Source organism: Schistocerca nitens, chromosome 6 (genome assembly GCF_023898315.1).
Source record: "Schistocerca nitens isolate TAMUIC-IGC-003100 chromosome 6, iqSchNite1.1, whole genome shotgun sequence".
NCBI classification, from domain to species: Eukaryota; Metazoa; Arthropoda; class Insecta; order Orthoptera; family Acrididae; genus Schistocerca; species Schistocerca nitens.
The window spans coordinates 224,031,034-224,054,157 of NC_064619.1; the positions used below are offsets into that span (position 1 = coordinate 224,031,034).

At 44.5% G+C, this 23,124-nt stretch overlaps 1 protein-coding gene and 2 non-coding genes across 3 annotated transcripts in view; 1 reads left to right on the forward strand and 2 right to left on the reverse strand.

Annotated features, from left to right (window-relative positions):
• The window catches only part of LOC126263294 (cuticle protein 21-like), an 89,768-nt gene that overhangs the window by 40,850 nt on the left and 25,794 nt on the right, over positions 1 to 23,124 (reverse strand). The window lies entirely within an intron of this gene.
• Positions 17,863 to 17,937, reverse strand: Trnap-cgg (transfer RNA proline (anticodon CGG)). The gene has a single exon. It is a non-coding gene; the product is annotated as a tRNA-Pro (tRNA).
• On the forward strand, positions 20,804 to 20,878 carry Trnat-ugu (transfer RNA threonine (anticodon UGU)). Its single transcript has one exon. It is a non-coding gene; the product is annotated as a tRNA-Thr (tRNA).

Sequence of the window (23,124 nt, forward strand, 5' to 3'; positions counted from 1 at the left end):
AGGATTGGATTCAATTTTTATCCTGCCTAGTGAACACACACTATTTATTGTGCCACAAATTTCGTTTTTCAGTTTTCTTTCCTACATCAACTTTTTCAAAAGGTCAGAGACTGCAACCAAATAAAGTAAACTGACTGACCTTTTTAACGGATTTATTACTAATAACCAACTTGCAGCAGATTTGAGACAGACTTCAAAATGCCTTGGACTCTGTTTTATGTAACGAAATTTCAAAAATGGATTGTTCCATTACTTCAAAAGCAGCCCACTACAGTATACCTTCCGAATTTAAAACTGCCACCTGATCGTTGGGAAACGAGACCGCAGAGACAAAATTGTCGCTATTTATGTCATGGTCAGAATCTATTTATAGTAATGCCTTTTCCGTTCTCGAACGACGTCGTTAATGCATAAATTAAATATAATCGGCAGCAAAGAGCAGCTTTGTCGTACTCCCGTGATAGTATATGAATGAATTCGTCTGGCTTTTTCTTTACTACTCGTCGAGGTTTTCCCGCACTTCCATAAGATGCTTAGGTATTCTCCCTACGTCTGAAGATGTTCCATAGCCCATTTCTTAATGAGGAACTATACTTAAAAATCCTTTTAAATTACAACGTTTTCTCTCCTGCAAGGTGGATTAAGCATTAGATTTTGCATTGATATTACAGAGCCATGACGTAATATCAACTAAATCTGTTCAGAAATGCTTAACTTGGAATGGGGTGAATTTCTCATGGCAAATGAAAATGTTTGCTAGTTCAGAATTGAAACAAACCAGCTATTCTATGATTGTCCCACACTTTCAATTTCTCTTATGTTTTCCTCGAATTTTTCTGAGCAACCAGTGCTACAATACTTTTATTTAAACCTCCCTGGAGCTAAACTGATAACAAATTAAGATATTAAAATTAATTTGTGGAAATTTTCCAGATTTCCTTCCACAATTTACTGTGCCAGGGATATTGGCACCTATACGATTTAAATTTTTGTTTGTTTGCAGCCGCCATCGCTTTACACGCTTAAGGCCAAACCAAACAGCACAGCCCAATGATAAAGTGACGGAGGTCAGCATCAGGCAATATGCCCAGTGTAGAATGGCACCTATTTTAAGTTTAAATAGGGAAAAAATTTAATAGCCCTGGATAAATAACATATAGTTAACGTTCAAACAAATAGAAGTGATGTGTTTTCAAATTTTTAAAATAAAGCAAGAAATAATGAGTTAGTTTTTAAAAAGTATAGGGACGTGTACCGCAGAAAACTGCAGTCTGTGAAAAGGTCTAAAGCAGGCCTTTATCTATCAATGAATTTCAGATGGATCATGATAACCATAACGACGACGATGATGATGACCATGCTGATGGACTCAAAAAAGCGTCTGACTATGTTGTTTGTCATTGTAGTCTTCAGTAGTTCGAACACGCGTTTTAAGCAGTTCTTCACACGAATCTAGAATGTACAAGGCCCTTCATCTCTACAGAACTACTGCAACCTTCGTCCTGTTGAATCTGATCCATCAATTTGTTCAAAAGCAGTTGTTGCTGCGAGCTCCCTGTTGTGGTAGACTTTTTGGTAGATGATGCGGAACACTGAACCATTTACATAATCCTACGCAAAAAATCATAAGGGGCAGGGCGGGGAGAACATGGAGGTTATGACACGAACTGATGACCATCAACCGCACCATGACCGATCCATCGGTTTCTCAATGTCACGTTTAACAAATCATGAACATCATGATGAAAGAGTGGTGGATACAATCCTGTTAATAGATGACGCCCATACTGTCCGTCTACAGTTGTGGCATGAGCCAATATTCCAGCATGTCAGATACATGTGTCCCGTAACGGTCTTATCGCAGAAGAAAAACACCTGTAAACTTTAATCAGAGAGAATGAGATTTCCACTCTGCAGCGGAGTGTGCGCTGATATGAAACTTTCCCGGCAGATTAAAACTGTGAGACGGACCGGGACCTTTGCCTTTCGCGGGCAAGTGCTCTACCATCTGAGCTACCCAAGCACGACTCACGCCCCGTCCTCACAGCTTGGAAGGTAGGAGACGAGGTACTGGCGGAAGTAAAGCTGTGAGAATGGGGCGTGAGTCGTGCTTGGGTAGCTCAGATGGTCACGGTAGCTCAGCGTGTACGGTCAGAGAGCTCGTCGGGCTCTGTAATAAAAAATACTGAGTGGAAGGATTAACAAAACGAACTTTACCAGATGTCACGTGACGTCCGCAACGACCGAACCCAACGATCAACAAAAAAAAAAAAAAAAAAAAAAAAAAGAGAGAGATGGTAGAGCACCTGCCCGCGAAAGGCAAAGGTCCCGAGTTCGAGTCTCGGTCCAGCACACAGTTTTAATCTGCCAGAAAAGTTTAATCAGGGAGACTGGACACAACACATCAACTTTTTATATATATGAAGATGCTATCTGTTCTTTCGGACATGTCCGAAAGAATATTTACCATCGGTGACCATGCAGCTCATTAGAGTGAAATTATTATTAAGTGAATACCCTTACTGCATACAGGCGTTGATATAAGTCAACGGGGACAGTAGAAAAATGTGTGTCCAGACCAGGACTCGAGCCCGGAATCTCCTGCTTACATCGCAGACGCTCTATCCATCTGAGCCAACGAGGACATACAGGATAGTGCGACTGCAGGGATTGTAAGATGACAAGAATTATGCCCCTTACATGAAGTCATTAAAGATCACCTAACACACGTTGAGCGAACAGTAGGGCTGGACAAAAAATGACTGACAAGGCACAATGCATCTTGTAGAGGGTACATCTACATCTACGTTTATACTCCGCAAGCCACCCAACGGTGTGTGGCGGAGGGCACATTACGTGCCACTGTCATTACCTCCCTTTCCTGTTCCAGTCGCGTATGGTTCGCGGGAAGAACGACTGTCTGAAAGCCTCCGTGCGCGCTCTAATCTCTCTAATTTTACATTCGTGATCTCCTCGGGAGGTATAATTAGGGGGAAGCAATATATTCGATACCTCATCCAGAAACGCACCCTCTCGAAACCTGGACAGCAAGCTACACCGCGATGCAGAGCGCCCCTCTTGCAGAGTCTGCCACTTGAGTTTATTAAACATCTCCGTAACGCTATCACGGTTACCAAATAACCCTGTGACGAAACGCGCCGCTCTCCTTTTGATCTTCTCTATCTCCTCCGTCAACCCGATCTGGTACGGATCCCACACTGATGAGCAATACTCAAGTATAGGTCGAACGAGTGTTTTGTAAGCCACCTCCTTTGTTGATGGACTACATTTTCTAAGCACTCTCCCAATGAATCTCAACCTGGTACCCGCCTTACCAACGATTAATTTTATATGATCATTCCACTTCAAATCGTTCCGCACGCATACTCCCAGATATTTTACAGAAGTAACTGCTACCAATGTTTGTTCCGCTATCATATAATCATACAATAACGGATCCTTCTTTCTATGTATTCGCAATACATTACATTTGTCTATGTTAAGGGACAGTTGCCACTCCCTGCACCAAGTGCCTATCCGCTGCAGATCTTCCTGCATTTCGCTACAATTTTCTAACGCTGCAACTTCTCTGTATACTACAGCATCATCCGCGAAAAGCCGCATGGAACTTCCGACACTATCTACTAGGTCAAATAAATATATTGTGAAAAGCAATGGTCCCATAACACTCCCCTGTGGCACGCCAGAGGTTACTTTAACGTCTGTATACGTCTCTCCATTGATAACAACATGCTGTGTTCTGTTTGCTAAAAACTCTTCAATCCAGCCACACAGCTGGTCTGATATTCCGTAGGCTCTTACTTTGTTTATCAGGCGACAGTGCGGAACTGCATCGAACGCCTTCCAGAAGTCTAGAAAAATAGCATTTACCTGGGAGCCTGTATCTAATATTTTCTGGGTCTCATGTTGGATGTACTGGAATAATTAATGTCGGGTGATGGTTTTAAAGTAATTCACACAACATGAAAACTTTGTGGAAACGAGTCGATTTACTGGACGCTAGTTTACCCCAGGGAAACATTTAGAGTTGACTCTTGCCGGCTGCAGAACGGCGAAGGGAAGCGACAATAGGCAGCTTAGGGCGGCTCAAGCTCTGAGAAAGTGGTAACGCGGCACGGCCTCCAGCCGCCTTAAAATGAGTGACAGTGAGTGGGTGGTTGACCCCGACTCCATGCTGGTGTACCGGGAAACAGACAGAGAACTTGTACGCCTGTTGATAAATGTCTGTCATCCCGTTTTCTGTGAAACATGCGACAAAGCCGCGCAAAGCTACGGTGGAGCGGTCAACAGAGATCAAAATATGAGTGTTCGTGACTATAGCAACTTCACGCTGAATTCATGGTCCGCAGAGCCTGAAGTAAATCAGGTGAAGAGCGACAGAATGAAATATGCCGACCACCGATGGGAACGTCGGACCAAGGAATTTGAAGTACTCTCCTGGGAGTAAGAATTCTGGAAAACTTGGCGTTTGTGCAGACACTAACCTTGATGGGTGGCCTGGGGGGAGCTAAAGAGAAGAAGTTGAGAGGAAGGGAAATTTTATGGGAATTTGTTCACTTCCCAGAGCAGGCATTGGTCAGCACTGGGAAGCGACGCATAATTAACGCGACTTGCGCTGCAATTGGCGTAAGTGCTTTTGCTGGAGGGGAAACCGAGGTGAAGAGCGGGCTTTCAGAAGTCTCAGTAGAGGTCTTCCGTTCCCAGCTTGCCTCGAGTGCGGACGTGGCGTTCTCTACTCAGCTTGCCTGAGAAAGAGTGAGCATCTCTGCAGTTTAGGACTTAGAAAATGGAACGATTGAGCTTGGAGATAGAAAGTTTTGGTTCAGCTATGTACTGAGCAAGATAGCTTGGAGTGAATAGACGAGCACAGCCTTGCAGCACCACAAGGTCGGCCGACGTCCACACAACGACGACGCTCCGCCACACTGTATTCGGTGATATTGCGCCCGCTCTGGCCACTGATTAATTTGTTGGATCACATGGGCAAAGTTTCCACTAGGGTTTCATGGGCCGTGTACTGTAGAATTCTTCTCACACTTCGCATTATGCCTGGGTCAGTCGATAGGAATTACTTTTGAGTTATCGAGCTTTACTCCACGCAAACGCAATTTATTACCACTGCCTGGTAGGAGAGTCATGTAATATGATGATTGAAGGTCGTGAGTTCAAATAAATTTGTGATAATCGACTGCATCTGTTTTCAATCAAGTAGTTGAAATCCCAAGTCACTTTCTTAATTAATTTTATGTTTAACATCTGCATCTGGTGTTCAATAGCTGCATATAACATCAATGTGCACTCCTTTTTAATTAAAAGTGATCAATTGTGAATCAATTAATGTCAACACTGCCACCGCAGTTCAATCAGGAGTCACAGGGCCTTATTACTTTCTTTGCGTTATCCGATATTGCGGTAGTTTTGCACTCTCTGTTGATCTGTTAGTCAATTAGCTGGGGTGAACACACGCCAAACCCAGATAAGTGACAGGTGGGGTGGTACATATGGCTGACCCATGCCAGGATACGATACTTCGGGATTTGCTAGGAAGTAGTCTTAAAAAAGGGAATTTTTCCACATGATCCATTGCTTAGCCATTTTTAATTGAAAAACGGGTAGCATTAGTTACAATAAGTTACATTGCCTTCTTCATGTGCTGTCCTTTCAAATTGACATTTATAGGTGCCTCTGCATTGTATTTGTGAGTTGTTGGAGTACTTATGGTGTGCAGTGCCGTAATCAGCCGATGCTGAGCACACAGAACACAATCATTGGCACTAGCTACTAGCCTTTTTGCCTTTTTGGGGGAATGCTTCATGATCTGTTTGTCGGGTCACTGCTCACACCCAGTGTATCAATTTGTGTCCTGATATATGTTTTGCGTTATCTAATTATTGAGCGTAAGGGGTACCTGGGTTTTGAGTTTTCGTGTAACATAAAAGTGCAAATGATAACGAGGGGAAAAGCCAAGACAACGGCAGAATTTAATCAGACTGTTACTCGGGAGAACATGGGTGATAGTAGGGAAAGCTCTACCGACGAGCGTGACGGACGCGAGTTGCAACTTGCTGAAACTGCGTCTCATGACTGGTTCAGTCCGCTGAATAGCAAGGACGTTGATTCAGGCAGTGATACTGAGGGCTCGGGGGACGCAGGGAGTACAGGATTAATCCATAAGTATGGAAGATCCAGCCTAAGAAGCCAGAGTGTGTTGGAACAAAACGGTGTCCGACGATTATCAAACGATTCACTCACAAGTGATCCGACGGGGGCGCGGAGACGGTACTTGTCTAGATATCGAAGGGTTCCTCAGAACAGAGGAGAAGAGTCGCATTTTCAACCACAAAAGGACGAGGATCAAAATGCGGCTACTCTCAAAAACATTACGGACCTGTTGCAACAGATGCAAACGGTGAACTTAGAGTAGAGCGCCAACCTTAATGCCGAAATTCAAAAGGCGAATTCGGAGCTGAAAGACAACCTTAACGCCGAAATTAAAAAGGCAAATTCGGAGCTGAAAGAGAACCTTAATGCCGAAATTAAAAAGGCGAATTCGGAGCTGAAAGAGCAGAGCGCCAACCTTAATTCAGAAATTAAAAAGGCGAATTCGGAGTTGAAAGAGCAAGTAAAAGAGGAGGTAAAGAATCTCGGCGTCAAAATAGAGAAAGAGATTTCCATCATCAAACGAACGGCAATTGAAGCCAAATTAATTGCGAAAGGTGCAAGGAAAATAGCGAGAGAAACTCGGGACTCCAAGCAAAGCACGGCAAAAGTAGGAAAGGTCATGTTATCAAGGCTACAAAGCCGGATAAAACGTGTTGAAGAAAAGCAACAAGAGCAACCGGACATAGGGCCTAACGAGATGTTGAAAGAGGAGGTGGCGATATTAAAAAGAAATACTGATCTTAGTGGTAGAATGTCTCGTTTATATGTGCCTATATTTTGTGTTTTATTATTAATAATGATATCTCGCCCCTCAATGCTGTGACATTAGGAAAGGAGAAGGGTGTAATTACTGCGTCGACTGAACCGTCACTTGGCGGAACACAGATAACCGCTTCACGGTGTGATAAAGTTGACACTACAAGCAATGGGAGACACGCCTTCATTCACAGCTCTGAGGCAACGACCGAGGTAAACACGAACAGCGCGCAGCAGTCCAGTGAGCACAATTGCTGTCAGCTGATTAGATGTACCGAACAACTGTCGAACATACAGAGGGGGAGAGATGACGATAGCGTGTCGGAACGAATTAGTCCACGTCCCGAAGTTCAGACGAATCGTAAGAACGGTCGAAATGATAACTGAAATAATGACAGGTTTGACTACAAGCATTTTGTATCAGTCCGAAAGTTCCATCACTACAAGGACGAAGGTAATAGCTTACATCCAAAAACTTTTATGGGACAATTCGAGTTATCTTTGCCACCAAACTGGCCATTGATGTACCAGCTGGATTTTGTGTGCTCCCATATGGAGAGCGCGATCGCTGAGTACATCAGAAATGTAGCGAAGACGAGCGTCTCGTTCGAAGAATTCAAAAATGCCTTCTTGGGCAAGTATTGGTCTAACGAAACCCAAGAAAGGATCAAACAAGAAATTATGATGTCCAGAGATATGGAAGGGGCAGGGTACCGGAGTCCGGTCAAATTTTTTGAAAATATGACAAAAAGGAACCAGTACGTAGACAACTTATGTAGCGGTGCGGAAATCATCAGATTATGCTACATGAAACTTCCCATCTCGTATCAACAATCACTTGCCGGTCGTTGTGGTAGTGATACTGAGGTATTTAAGGGCATTTTGCGCGAACTGGAATTCGCATTTCAAGAGGAACAGGCGCGGGAGAAACGCCGACAGCATGAACAAAATACCGACCGTCGCAATAATGGACCTCAGTGGGATAGTACGCCAGTGCCGAACTACAACGGCCACAATCAAAATAAGAGTAATGGCAACTCGAAAAGAAGGTACACGGAAGAAGAGCGACACACTCCGGTGCAACATAATAAATTACAAAGGACTTGGGGCGGTAATCAGCAATCGGGAAGGAATAGGAGTAATGGTTACCAAAATAACAACCAGGAAGAGGTCGAAGTCCGCCCTCCGAAGCCTGGTCCATCCCACCTTAACGGGCAGGATTACGAATGACTAGACCAGAGCGCGGACGTAGTAAATGTAGGCTTAGAATAAGGATTTTGTTAAAGTGTCTTGTTTGTTTGTGTATATACTGATCTTAGTGGTAAAATGTCTCGTTTATATGTGCCTATATTTTGTGTTTTATTATTAATAATGATATCTCGCCTCTCGATGCTGTGAAAGTGAAGCACTAGATTATTTTGTAAAAACACATGATTAAAGAATGGAATACAAGCATTTCTGGGCGTACTCCCAGAAAAGGATTGATTAGGAACTCTGTAAATTACAGAGAAGTTCCCCGTAATTGTATCTCCGTCATTGGAGAACAGTCCCGTAGGTCGTTACGAGGACGCACCGACGCATCTCGTATGCCCCTGAATACGTAAGAGGTGGACAGCTTTGCGCAGTTGCGTCCGTCATTGGAGAACAGTCCCGTAGGTCGTTACGAGGACGCACCGACGCATCTCGTATGCCCCTGAATACGTAAGAGGTGGACAGCTTTGCGCAGTTGCGTGAATTAGCGCACCTACTGTATGTTAAAATGAACCGGATGTAATCATCTAGAGCAAACAGCAGCATTGATACGCCAGAAATACTTGTTGATACCAAGATAGTGTAACAACTGCGAGTGTGAGCAGTGAGCTATATTTGTGTTGTGCGATTATGACATTGCTAATCCGAAACATGTTCACAGGCATTATAAAACCATTCGTGACAAAAGGAAAACGGGAAGAAAATAGAGGAGAGAAGTGTCGCAATAGAACACGATAAAGGATGCTATCCAAATTTCCAACAAAAAATCTTGGTAAGACTGACACATGTCTAAGTTTGTTGTGTTTTATACATGTTCGCAGGCACAATAAGAGGGACGTCTGCCACATAAGGAATTCAGAAGAAAAAACAAGATTAGAGATACAAAGTAGTAAATAGTAGATATGTAGTCGGGTTGGCCAATACCGTGTTAGTCGTAGGAATTGATAGTTAGAAATGGTGATGGGATCCTGTCCAGATAATCTTGATTCCCTATCCCTTGATTGTATGTGTGTAAATGACTGTGAAGCAAGTTGTCTTGTACATTTTTTATGTTTTATGTTTAAATAAAAATGTATGGTACTGATGGTTAAACATCAGCCCTTTCCATGTACTAAAATTAGTTATCTTAGTTTGTTAGGGTGGCGTCACTGAGCCAGAGGGAGTTGATGCTAGGCCACCTGGCACACCACACACAAGCTAACAAGGAACGAGGACGACAGCAATGAGGGGAGCACACAGCTGACGATGGTGATGGCACGCAGACCACGCCCTGAATCGACGGGGACGGTGGTCAACTCAGCAGCCAAGGAGAGGTGACATCCAGCACCTTTGTGTACGACAAAGAGGTCAGTCCTGGTCTCTGTACACAGTGCGGATCGGGGGCAGCAATGAAGAGGTACAAGAAGGTTTCTCTATTTGTTGCTCGCCACGTCAGGTGGAGCGACAGCCCAGCTGACCTTTTGTGCCTAATGACACCAACTTTGAGGACCTGAGCAAAAAATAGTCTCTCGTCTGATCACGGTCCCTCCCTTGCCCTAAAGCGTCTATAGAAGGAGCAATGACTTGTGGCTGAGCTGCGAGGGGTCACCGATCATAGATGCACCGATGGGATCGTGGACCTGTCGGGCAAGATGTCAACAACGAGCGCTTAGGTGAGAGCCATCCTGCCTCAAGAAGATGCGGGTGCCTGTGGCGCCATCTCCGTAATCGACTTTGCTCTCTTCTCAGCCGTTAGCCATCCCTCAACTTGCAGTCAGAACTATTGTCACTTCCGTTCCTGCAAGAAACTTGTGCCGTGTGTGAGAGTGTGTCAGTGTGGATTCAAACGAATAACGTGCTCTTCAACGAACGTACTCATTTGTTCTGTTTATGACTTATGTCATAAGAAGGTTATGATTTCATAAATGTGCCATTTGTTAAAACGTCATATATTTGTCATGCCACGTCTGTTTGTGTTAGAATAAGATTTCATACTTATACCTTGTTACAAATACACAACAGTGTATTGTGCAACCACTGTTGTGTATTTGTAACAAGGTATAAGTATAAGTTCATGTGTGTAAACAATCCAGACACTGGACTGGGCCAAACCTTGTTGAATTGTGTACAGATGACACACCATGCACAATGTAAACGTCCAGAGACAGACAAAAAAAACCTTTATTTATAAAATGTCAAAGGGTGATTCACATATAATGTCATGAGAGCAACTACTATCAACTTCACAAAATGTTACACGAATATTGTTCATGTATGTTTTTAGTAATTTAAGTCGAGTAGGGACGGATAACTGAGAGTGAATGGACCTTAAGTTATAATTGTGGGTCTTGCCATTCAAATGACAAGCACAGAGGTGCTTAAAAATGTGCATTTGCTCTTTGCGACGTATGTCCTTGTAATATAATTGTAGTTTCTTTTGAGTACTCTGACCAATAATTGTCTCAGGAATCGGCAGAGTTTAAAGTAAAATTAGACTAAATAATGACCACGTCTTTAACAATAAATCCATTCACTGAAGGCAGGTACCCTACGAATGAGTGTGAGTTTGCATCAGAGAGGAGGCAGTGGTAATCAATCGCCCGTAACTAACCATGCGAACGGATTACAATAACAGTTATGGAGATATTAACTTTGTACCACAGGTGGTAACACCATAGGAGTCATCACCTGTACTACAAAATTGATTTGAAGAGAGAGGCTATGTAAGATGGCAAGAACTATGCCCCTTACATGAAGTCATTAAAGATCACCTAACTCACGTTGAGCGAACGGTAGGGCTGAACAAAGAATGACTGACAAGGCACAATGCATCTTGTAGAGGGTATAGTATGGACGTACTGGAATAATTAATGTCGGGTGATGGTTTTAAAGTAATTCACATGACATGAAAACTTTGTGGAAACGAGTCGATTTACTGGATGCTAGTTTACCCCGGGGAAACATTTAGAGTTGACCGTGGCCGGCTGGGGAACACCGAAGAGAAGTGACAATAGGCAGCTTAGGGCGGCTCAAGCTCTGAGAAAGCGGTAACACAGCATGGCCTCCAGCCGCCTTAAGATGAGTGACAGATTTGTGACAGTGAGTGGGTGGTTGACCCCGACTCCATGCTGGTGTACCAGGAAACAGACGGAGAACTTGTACGCCCATTGATAAATGTCCGTTGTCCCGTTTTCTGTGAAACATGCGACAAAGCCGTGCAAAGCTACGGTGGAGCGGTCAACAGAGGTCAAAATATGAGTGTTCGTGACTATAGCAACTTCACGCTGAATTCACGGTCCGCAGAGCCTGAAGTACATCAGGTGAAGAGCGACAAAATGAAATACGCTGGCCTCTGATGGGAACATAGGACCAAGGAATTTGAAGTACTCTTCTGGGAGTCAGAATTATGGAAAACTTGGTGTTTGTGCAGACGCTAACCTTGATGGGTGGCCTGGAGGGAGCTAAATAGAAGAAGTTGAGAGGAAGGGAAATTTTGTGGGAATTTGTTCACTTCCAAGAGCAGGCATTGGTCGGCACTGGGAAGCGACGCATAGTTAACGCGACTTGCGCTGCAATTGGCGTAAGTGCTTTTGATGGAGGGGAAACCGAGGTGAAGAGCAGACTGGTAGAAGTCCCCGTAGTGGTCTTCCATTCCCAGCTTGCCTAGAGTGCGGATGTGGCGTTCTTTACTCAGCTTGCCTGAGAGAGAGTGAGCATCTCTGCAGTTTAGGACTTAGCAAACGGAACGATTGAGCTTGGAGGTAGAAAGATTTCGTTCAGCTATGTACTGAGCAAGATAGCTAGGAGTGAATAGACGAGTGCAGCCTTGCAGCACCACGAGGCCGGCCGACATCCGCACAATGACGACGCCCTGCCATGCTGAATTCGGTGATATTGCGCCCACTCTGGCTTTAGTTAGGCCACTGATTAATATGTTGGATCACGTCGGCAAAGTTTCCACGTTGGTTTCATGGGCCGTGTATTGTATAATTCTTCTCGCACTTCACATTACGCCTGGGTCAATCAATAGGAATTAATTTTGATTTATCACGCTTTACTCCGTGTAAACTGCCTGTTAGGAGGATCATGTAATGTGATGATTGAAGGTCATGAGTTAAAATAAATTTGTGCTAACCGACTGCATCTGTTTTCAAGCAAGTAGTTGAAATCCCAAGTCACTTTCTTAATTAATTTTATGTTCAACATTTGCATCTGGTGTTCAATAGCTGCATATAACATCAATGTGCACCCCTTTTTAATTAAAAGTCATCAATTCTGAATCAACACTGCCACCGCAGTTCAATCAGGAGTCACAGGGCCTTATTACTCTCTTTACATTACCCGATATTGTGGCAGTTTTGCACTCTCTGTTGATTTATTAGTCAATTAGCTGGGATGAACACATGTCAAAACCAGATAAGTGACGGGTGGGGTGTTACAATATATATATATATATATATATATATATATATATATATATATATATATATATATATATATATATGTATACACTCCTGGAAATGGAAAAAGAACACATTGACACCGGTGTGTCAGACCCACCATACTTGCTCCGGACACTGCGAGAGGGCTGTACAAGCAATGATCACACGCACGGCACAGCGGACACACCAGGACCCGCGGTGTTGGCCGTCGAATGGCGCTAGCTGCGCAGCATTTGTGCACCGCCGCCATCAGTGTCAGCCAGTTTGCCGTGGCATACGGAGCTCCATCGCAGTCTTTAACACTGGTAGCATGCTGCGACAGCGTGGACGTGAACCGTATGTGCAGTTGACGGACTTTGAGCGAGGGCGTATAGTGGGCATGCGGGAGGCCGGGTGGACGTACCGCCGAATTGCTCAACACGTGGGGCGTGAGGTCTCCACAGTACATCGATGTTGTCGCCAGTGGTCGGCGGAAGGTGCACGTGCCCGTCGACCTGGGACCGGACCGCAGCGACGCACAGATGCACGCCAAGACCGTAGGATCCTACGCAGTGCCGTAGGGGACCGCACCGCCACTTCCCAGCAAATTTGGGACACTGTTGCTCCTGGGGTATCAGCGAGGACCATTCGCAACCGTCTCCATGAAGCTGGGCTACAGTCCCGCACACCGTTAGGCCGTCTTCCGCTCACGCCCCAACATCGTGCAGCCCGCCTCCAGTGGTGTTGCGACAGGCGTGAATGGAGGGACGAATGGAGACGTGTCGTCTTCAGCGATGAGAGTCGCTTCTGCCTTGGTGCCAATGATGGTCGTATGCGTGTTTGGCGCCGTGCAGGTGAGCGCCACAATCAGGACTGCATACGACCGAGGCACACAGGGCCAACACCCGGCATCATGGTGTGGGGAGCGATCTCCTACACTGACCGTACACCACTGGTGATCGTCGAGGGGACACTGAATAGTGCACGGTACATCCAAACCGTCATCGAACCCATCGTTCTACCATTCCTAGACCGGCAAGGGAACTTGCTGTTCCAACAGGACAATGCACGTCCGCATGTATCCCATGCCACCCAACGTGCTCTAGAAGGTGTAAGTCAACTACCCTGGCCAGCAAGATCTCCTGATCTGTCCCCCATTGAGCATGTTTGGGATTGGATGAAGCGTCGTCTCACGCGGTCTGCACGTCCAGCACGAACGCTGGTCCAACTGAGGCGCCAGGTGGAAATGGCATGGCAAGCCGTTCCACAGGACTACATCCAGCATCTCTACGATCGTCTCCATGGGAGAATAGCAGCCTGCATTGCTGCGAAAGGTGGATATACACTGTACTAGTGCCGACATTGTGCATGCTCTGTTGCCTGTGTCTATGTGCCTGTGGTTCTGTCAGTGTGATCATGTGATGTATCTGACCCCAGGAATGTGTCAATAAAGTTTCCCCTTCCTGGGACAATGAATTCACGGTGTTCTTATTTCAATTTCCAGGAGTATATATATATATATATATATATATATATATATATATATATATATATATATATATATAGTTAAGGCTCAACGGCCATTTGACCATCTTCTTCTGTGCAGGGGGCTGCTCGCCCTCTGTAATAAAAAAACTGAGTAAAGGAATCAACGATCAACTTGAACGGATGTTTTGTGACGTCCGCCCAGACCAAACGCAACGAACAATACCGAACAAAATGGGAAAAAAAGATGGATAGAGTGTCTGTCATGAAAGCAGGAGATCCTGGGTTCGAGTCCCGGTCGGGGCACAAATTTTGAACTGTCCCCGTTGACTTATATCAACGCCTGTATGCAGCTAAAGGTATTCATTTCATTGTAATTATATCAACTTTTGGTGAATCTCGAACGTGCTGCATGACAGCGTTGGGATTCTCTTTCCCCCAGACTTACACTGCGTGACTATTCACTTTGCCATTCACAAAAAATGTTGTCTCAACACTAAAGATGGGTGTCTCACAAAGTAGTGCCGAAAATTCAAAGCGTCTAACTTCCTCATCGGGAGCCAAGCATTGTAGCAATTGCAAGCGGTAAGGCTTCAGCTCCAGTCATTTCCTTAAGATCTTCCAAATGGTCGGTTATGGTATGCTCAGCTCTCTAGTGCTTTGTTCGTCGACTTGTGTGGGCTACATGCGAGACTCGCCCGTTTCTTCACGTAACGCGGCGGACCTGTTCGTTCCGAAGTGTCGTTGCACTGTTTGACAGACTGATGTGAATGCATTTCAAGCACAGCATACGCCTTCTCGACACCTGTCGCTATCTTGCCTAACCGCCCACTGCTGCGCTCTCGTGGTAGAAATCTGAAGTGCGGCTGCAACAATAAAAAACTTCTCCGTTTTTCTATACAAGTGTTGAGTTTTGTGGCAATATACTGAGGTGACAGTCATGGGATGACGATGTGCACGCGTACAGATGACGGTAGTATCGCACACACAAGGTGTAAGGCAAATACATTGTCAGAGCTGTCGTTTTTACCCAGGTGATTCCTGTGAAAAGGTTTCCGACATGTTTATGGCCGCACGATGAGCATTCACAGACTTTGAACGCGAAATGGTCTTTGGAGCTACGCGTGTGGGACATTCCATTTCGGAAATCGTTAAAGAATTTAGTATTACGAGATCCACAGTGTCAAGAGCAAAGTCCTTGTAAAAAATAACTAGACTCACTGATGGCGCTGCAGTCGCAGGATAATTTGAACCTTCGGCTGGACGCCATTATAGTGGTGGTAGTCTGATGTGTTGTGTAGTACTGTTGTTTATGAAGACCCTGATTCAACATTGCATATTTGTTGGGGTGTACATACAGTATTTGTTAGTCGTAATTCTACTGTCTGTACGTTCCAATCAAAAGAAGTACAATGGTGAAGAGTTGTGCAGCGATTAATTGTACAAATAAATTCGAGAAAGGAACGAATATTACATTTCACAGGTATGTGGATATTTTAAGTTGTTTTGTATGTCAGTGCACTTGCTTAGTAAATGTTTTTGTAACACGGTATTAGCATAATGTCTGTGCATATATTTGCAGGTTTCCTTTCTCAAAACCACAGCTGTTACAAAAATGGTTACACGCTGTCAGGAGGCAAGATTTCCGACCGACAGAATACCATTTTATATGTTCCGATAATTTTGAAGAAAGTTGTTTCCTTGAAAATTACGTAAACTGCAGAAAGCTGAAAGATGATGCTGTTCCATCCATCTTTCGTTTTCCAGACCCTATACAGCAGAAGATAAATTTTTCTTTGTGAACCACATTTTATTTTAACTATAAAAGTTGAGTTGCAAGCAACACGAAATTTGAGTTAGCAGGCTTTTTATCGTTATAAAATGCAACTGAGTGTGTGTAACTGTAATCTGATTTTACAACTTCTCTCGATGGAACAGTTGTTGGGTTTTATTTATTATATGAAAAAACCACACATATAAACTGAAGTGTACATCTTCGAAAGTAAATATTGTGACTAATGCGATACTGGATGCCTGCCTGACGTCTTGTTTGTTGTAGCTGGCTGATAAGTAGTGTTTTCATGGTCTAGGTTAGGTTGAAACTTGATAATTTGGTCGTGAGTTGCCAAAGCACTACGCCATATATAACGCACTTTTCGTTATAAAATCTAAAGCAAGGTAGAGTCAGAAAATATCTATTAACATAGTGGGCAAATCTTCGAGTATTTTGATACATTTTGCATACATCTATCGTAAATGAACTACGAAAAATGCTAAGGGGTCCAGTGCATAACTTTTAGCTACGGCAGATTCCATGTACTACGTAACATAAATTCATAAACAGTGACTAATTGCTGTTTGTTCATAAATTAAAAACTATATTGTAGTAACGTATTTAAATGAGGCATTATGTTTGTGACCTAACTCTAGGGAAGGCATTTTATAACCAAAAGCGATGTATAAACATTAGAAATCCGCGCGTCAGTTTACCACTCTAATGGCCGCCGGCCAGCTATTCAATTTGTCCGCTCTTCACAGTCGACCACTCGTGCGGTTGTGGGGGCCTGGTCAAGAGTGAGACGACAATACCAAATTTCAGGCATTACCTCCTAACACAGCGACCCATGACCTTCACTTAACGACCGACAGCAGTGACGTGTGCGTAGAGTTGTCAGTGCTAACAGACAAGCAACGCTGCGTGAAACAAGCGCAGAAATCATTGTGGGACGTACAACGAACGTATCCGTTAGGACAGTTCGGCGAAATTTAGCGTTAATGTGCTATGGCAGCAGACGCCCGACGCGAGTGCCTTTGCTGACAGCACGACATCATCTGCAGCGCCTCTCCTGGGCTCCTGACCATATCGGATGGTCCCTAGGCGACTGGAAAACCGTGACCTAGTCAGATGCGTTCCGATTTAGTTGGTAAGAACTAACGGTAGGTTTCGCGCGTGACACAAACCCCACAAAGGCACGGACCCAAGTTGCCAACAAGCTGCTGGTGGCTCCGTTATGGTATGGATTGTATTAACATGGAATGGGCTGGGTCCTCTGAACAACCGTTGACTGGAAATGATAATAGATGACAGTGTGCCATCTCACAGAGCCACAGCTGTTCACGATTAGTTTGAAGAACATTCTGGACAGTTCGAGGGAACGATTTGACCACCAGATTCCCTGACATGAGCCCCATCGAACATTTATGGGACATAATCGAGATATCAGTTCGTGCACAAAGTCCTGGAGGGCAACACCTCCGGAATTATGGCAGTTATAGAGGCAGTATGACTCAATATTTCTGGAGAGGATGAAAGTTAACACGTTTTGGGCTATATAAAAAATAATGATAGAGAATGTACACAAAATCTAGTTTACTGACAACATTTATTTTCTCACAAACAAAGAGAGACATAAATTTATGCTAAACACGTTATGATAGAATATCGTAAACAACTAACAGGTGAAACTTCCTGGCAGATTAAAACTGTGTGCCGGACCGAGACTCGAACTCGGGACCTTTGCCTTTCGCGGACAAGTGCTCTACCAACTGAGCTACCCAAGCACGACTCACGCCCTGTCCTCACAGCTTTACTTCTGCCAGTACCTCGTCTCCTACCTTCCAAACTTTACAGAAGCTCTTCTGCGAACCTTGTAGAACTAGCACTCCTGAAAGAAAGGATGTTGCGGAGACATGGCTTAGCCACAGCCTAGGGGATGTTTCCAGAATGAGATTTTCACTCTGCAGCGGAGTGTGCGGTGATATGAAACTTCCTGGCAGATTAAAACTGTGTTCCGGGCCGAGACTCGAACTCGGGACCTTTGCCTTCCGCGGGCAAGTGCTCTACCAACTGAGCTACCCAAGCATGACTCACGCCCCCTCCTCACAGCTTTACTTCTGCCAGTACCTCATCTCCTACCTTCTAAACTTTACAGAAGCTCTTCTGCGATCCTTGCAGAACTAGCACTCCTGAAAGAAAGGATATTGCGGAGACATGGCTTAGCCACAGCCTAGGGGATGTTTCCAGAATGAGGAAGGTCCCGAGTTCGAGTCGCGGTCCGGCACACAGTTTTGATCTGCCAGGAAGTTTCTTATCAGCGCACACTCCGCTGCAGAGTGGAAATCTCATTCTGGGAACTAACAGGTGGTTTAAGACCTCAATGGACAAGGATCCTGGGTGGCTGAAGTGGGTCAAGTATTCTGGCCATAAAAAATGTGGATAACGCAATATGAATTGATCTGACGTTGAGCAGACTTCGATCGTTCATCTACAGAAGGCTATATAGGTGCAGCTGAGAGCAAGTGGCGATTGAGGTTTGTACGCCCTGACAAGGCTGGAGCAGCAGTACGTTACCCTGTTTGCTTCGTGCAGCGATGTAACTTGCAGCTGGCGAGATGTGTGCGGCGGAGGCGTAAGGCGGCCTGTTCGGCAAAATGTATTGAGGGAGGGGCTCGCAGCCACTTGCTTTCAGCTTCCAACATGCCGTTTCCATGAACTAAGAACCATAAAAATAGCTCATGCTTTTAGCACCCTATCAGGCTCCTTCAACGCCTGCTCAGAACGTTAACTTTCTAGAGTCTCGCTCAAGCTGCGTAACGTTGTAACAAAATCTTTATGAAAAATAGGTGAGAGAGTAACTTGTCCTCTCTCAAGGACTTCCAACGACTTAGTCCATGCACCATCGAGCTGCTGCACTACGCGGGCCAAAAGGAGATATGACAGGATATTAGGACTTATTCCATGACTTTCGTCACCTCAGTTGTATGCCGATTAATGTAGCTACAGTGAATTTATGAAACCGCTACAATCAGTTGTAAGAAACTCTTTTCAGCTGTTTGTGGGAAGCCTTCCCACGTGGACAGGCTTGTAGCGTAAAGGAACAGTTCAGACAGGAAAACACGCGAATTCACAGGCTGATCGTAGCTGCTACCAACCACATGGTTGTTGAGTCCACAGGTAGATCCGGCAAACCATAGGAAGTTGGGAAGGCAATACGGAAAGGGAAAAACCATCTACTTCCTCTTTTCTTATTTGTATCAGAAGTACTGAACAAAACAGATCTTTGTATGTAAAGAATATGAAACGTATATGGACAAATTCAGAAATTGACAGTTATAAGCAATGGAATTCAGACAGAAGGATTTAAACTACAACACAGAACATAAAAGCACATAATGAAACATTTACACTATATACGATATTTATACAAGTTGTGACCAGTGTTTGGCTTTATTGATGACATTGCTTTTAGCAGTGCCATTTTCAGCCCTGTGCACGAAAACTGACATTTGCGGCGTTTTTTGCGAAGACTAAAATTTGTTCCTCGCCACATTCGTGCAGTGAGATTCCATCTCGCATAGCGCCTCATTTCTTGAAGTTGTCCTCGGATGTTGCAACGCTGTGCACAATCTTTTTAAGGACTTACACATACACCATCGTTCCTGTTAACAAGGCAGCAGTTATACTGCAGTTTTCAAATGGCGCTAAGGACCATGGGTCTTAACATCTGAAGTCATAAGCCCCTAGACTTAGAACCACTTAAAACTAACTAACCTAAGGACATCGCACACATCCATGCCCGAAACAGGACTCGAACCTGCGATCACATCAGCAGCGCGGTTCCGGGCTGAAGCGCCTAGAACCGCTCGGTCACAGCAGCCGGCCTTCTGCAGTTCTGATACGTTCCGGATGATCGGGATAGCTCTGTTAACATAGGTCAAACCCAGCTTTCCTTGGCTCTGGCTGAAGTGGAGTAGAAGACTTCAGACGAGCTGATGATGGCTGCTGTTCATGAAGGGGATGGACTGAAATGTTACAAACGTTTTGCCTCTCTACACTGGCAGCCACTTCAGGACTGATTTCGTCCGGGGCTAGGCCTGAAAGTGAATACAATTGTTGCATAGATGTTAATTTCAAACAGAATAAGTAGGTTCTCAAATCTAGGCGGAAACGAATGTAAGGGACACCGTTCCCTTATTTACAGGCTCACAGGCTACAGTCTGCAAAAAATCGTTCAAATGGCTCTAAGCACTATGAGACTTAACATCTGAGGTCATCAGTCCCCTAGACTTAGAACTACTTAAACCTAACTAACGTAAGGACATCACACACATCCATGCCCGAGGCAGGATTCGAACCTGCGACCGTAGCGGTCGCGCGGTTCCAGACTGTAGCGCCTAGAACCGCTCGGTCACAGCGGCCGGTTACTGTCTGCCGACCTGTGTGTTAAATAGAATACTGATTATTGCAAGTGCACATTTCAAGTTCATATACTGTAAATTACTACGTAGTCAATGTTATGAGTGTTTGTTGCTGTTACACTTCTTAAATCAGCTGCAAGACACCCATACGTCTCAAATTTTCAGACGAATGCTTTTCAAATGCTTTATATCTCTGAAATGGAAGTTTCAGAAGTTAAATGATAATTAAATGGACACCCTAGCTGCAAACAGGCGTTGATGTACTTCATTAGGGAGATGTTGAAAATGTGTGCCCCGACTGGGACTCGAATCCGGGATCTCCTGCTTACATGGCAGACGCTCTATCCATCTGAGCCACCGTGGGCACAGAGGATAGTGCGTCTGCAGGGACTTATCCTTTGCACGTTCCCCGTGAGATCCATATTCCCACATTAGGCGCACTACGAATGTAGTGGTGTGGACATGTTGGGAATGTGGATCTCACGGGGAACGTGGAAGGGATAAGTCCCTGCAGACGCACTATCCTCTGTGCCCGCGGTGGCTCAGATGGATAGAGCGTCTGCCATGTAAGCAGGAGATCCCGGGTTCGAGTCCCGGTCGGGGCACACATTTTCAACATGTCCGCAATGAAGTACATCAACGCCTGTTTGCAGCTAGGGTGTCCATTTAATTATCATTTCATTTCTGGCAAAGCTGCATGGTCATCCACGGTAACTGTTCTTTCGGGAACAGATACTACCGTGATATATAGTTTCAGAAGTTACCTTCAAGTGAAGTGGTAAGGACTAATGTACACCTATTATTAATATCATAATCGTGAGGTATATGATATAGCTAAATAATTTATTATCACTGTATTAAAATATTTTATGTATTTTGTTGCTATTATTACTAAAATAGTAGGCATCTGTGGAGTATTAAAAGTGGCGGAAAGCAAGTTATACAGGGTGGTTATACTTAAACTTCCTCTACTTGAGAGAGTCTCCCCAGAAAAACGAGTGACAGTTGAACAATGAAACTTGGTGGAAATATTTGCCTGGGCATGTGGAAGAGAAATAACGAATAAACCATTGAAAGGAACATATTTTAATTTCTACATGAGAGGATAACATTTGTCATTTGCGTACCATGTTTACAATCGCGGTTACAAACGTTGGTCAGTGTGACGGCCAGCAGCTTCCTCGACAACCTTGAACCGCACACCGAAGTGCTCTGATGCTGCCCGAAACCCCCAGTTGAGATGCTGGCTACTTCCCTCGCTATGCTCATCTTCAGCCTCCAACGTGTCTTACTGTCCCGTTGATAATCCCTGCCCTTCAGGTAACTCCACTGCAAAAAATCACATGGGTTCATATCTGGTGATCTTAGTGGCTACACAGTTTTGAACGATCGGTCAGTGACTCGTTTTCTCCAAATCTGTTACTGAGTAGCCGAGTGATTTAATGAGCAGTTTGAGCTGGAGCTCCGTCGTACTTCAAAACAGTTGAGTGCAAAGCACCTCTCTATCGTAAAGCAGGAATCACATGTTAGCGAAGCAGATTACAGTAACGCGTAGTCCCTGGCGTCCTAGTTCTGCATCACTAGCGGCGCCTAACGGCAAGTCGTGACACCAATACTACTAACAACGCAAATGCTGCAGCTCATCACTCCTATGAAGTCGGGTCCCCCAACGGTAAACACTTTTCCGTTTTCGCCGACTCCAGTAGCGGAAGTCTGTACTTCGTGGGGATGGGAGGAGAGAGAAAAACTGTGAGGCTGTTCCCAGAACCGCACCCTGATCCCAGAATCTTATCGTCTGCATTTCACTTCCACAGAAAAAAAGTGGTTCAAACTGCTCTAAGCACTATGGACTTAAAATCTGAGGTCATCAGTCCCCTAGACTTAGAACTACGTAAACCTAACTAACCTAAGCACATCACACACATCATGCCCTTGACAGGATTCGAACCTGCGACCGTAGCAGCCGCACCTTCGTAGAAGGCAATGCTCCAGACAATTACCTTCAGAAAAGACTTCATAACACTTAAATTTATGTTCTATAACAACCAATTTCTGTTTCCAGAACAAATTTTCAATCGGCAGTGGAATGTGCTCCGATATGAGACTTCCTGGCAGATTAAAACAGTTTGCTCGTTTTCGTTGGCAAATACTCCAGGGATATTTTACGTGTTCTCTCTTTCAGAATTTTTCTTCATCATTTTTAAATAGCTAGTTCAAATGGCTCTGAGCACTATGGGACTCAACATCTTAGGTCATAAGTCCCCTAGAACTTAGAACTACTTAAACCTAACTAACCTAACGACATCACACACACCCATGCCCGAGGCAGGATTCGAACCTGCGACCGTAGCAGTCCCGCGGTTCCGGACTGCAGCGCCAGAACCGCTAGACCACCGCGGCCGGCCATCATTTTTAGTCAGTGGTTCTGTGCCGATGTCACATGATATCTTTCACATACCATCGATGAAAACTTTGAAAGACATATACACAGGGTAAAATTTTGTAAGAAAATTTTATATTCAACCAAAGATGGTCAAATGTAGTATCGATTGTGTAGTAGCGCTGTTCCTCAACATCCATCGCTGGTTCAAGGTGTTATTGGTAACGTGTTAGAGTAACTTCAGACAGAGCGATGTATGGCGGACTCTCAAGTCTAAAGACGTGTTGTATCTGATGTGTGCTGGATATATACTTACTTGCTACTGGCACTAATGATTTTTTGATTTGCACGATACCATACTGGAAATAATTAATGTAAACAAAGTTGTTTTGTTATCAATGCAATGCGCGTATTCGTAAGTGATGATTGAAACAATGTATAGCGCTCACATCCAATAATTTTGTAACGCTA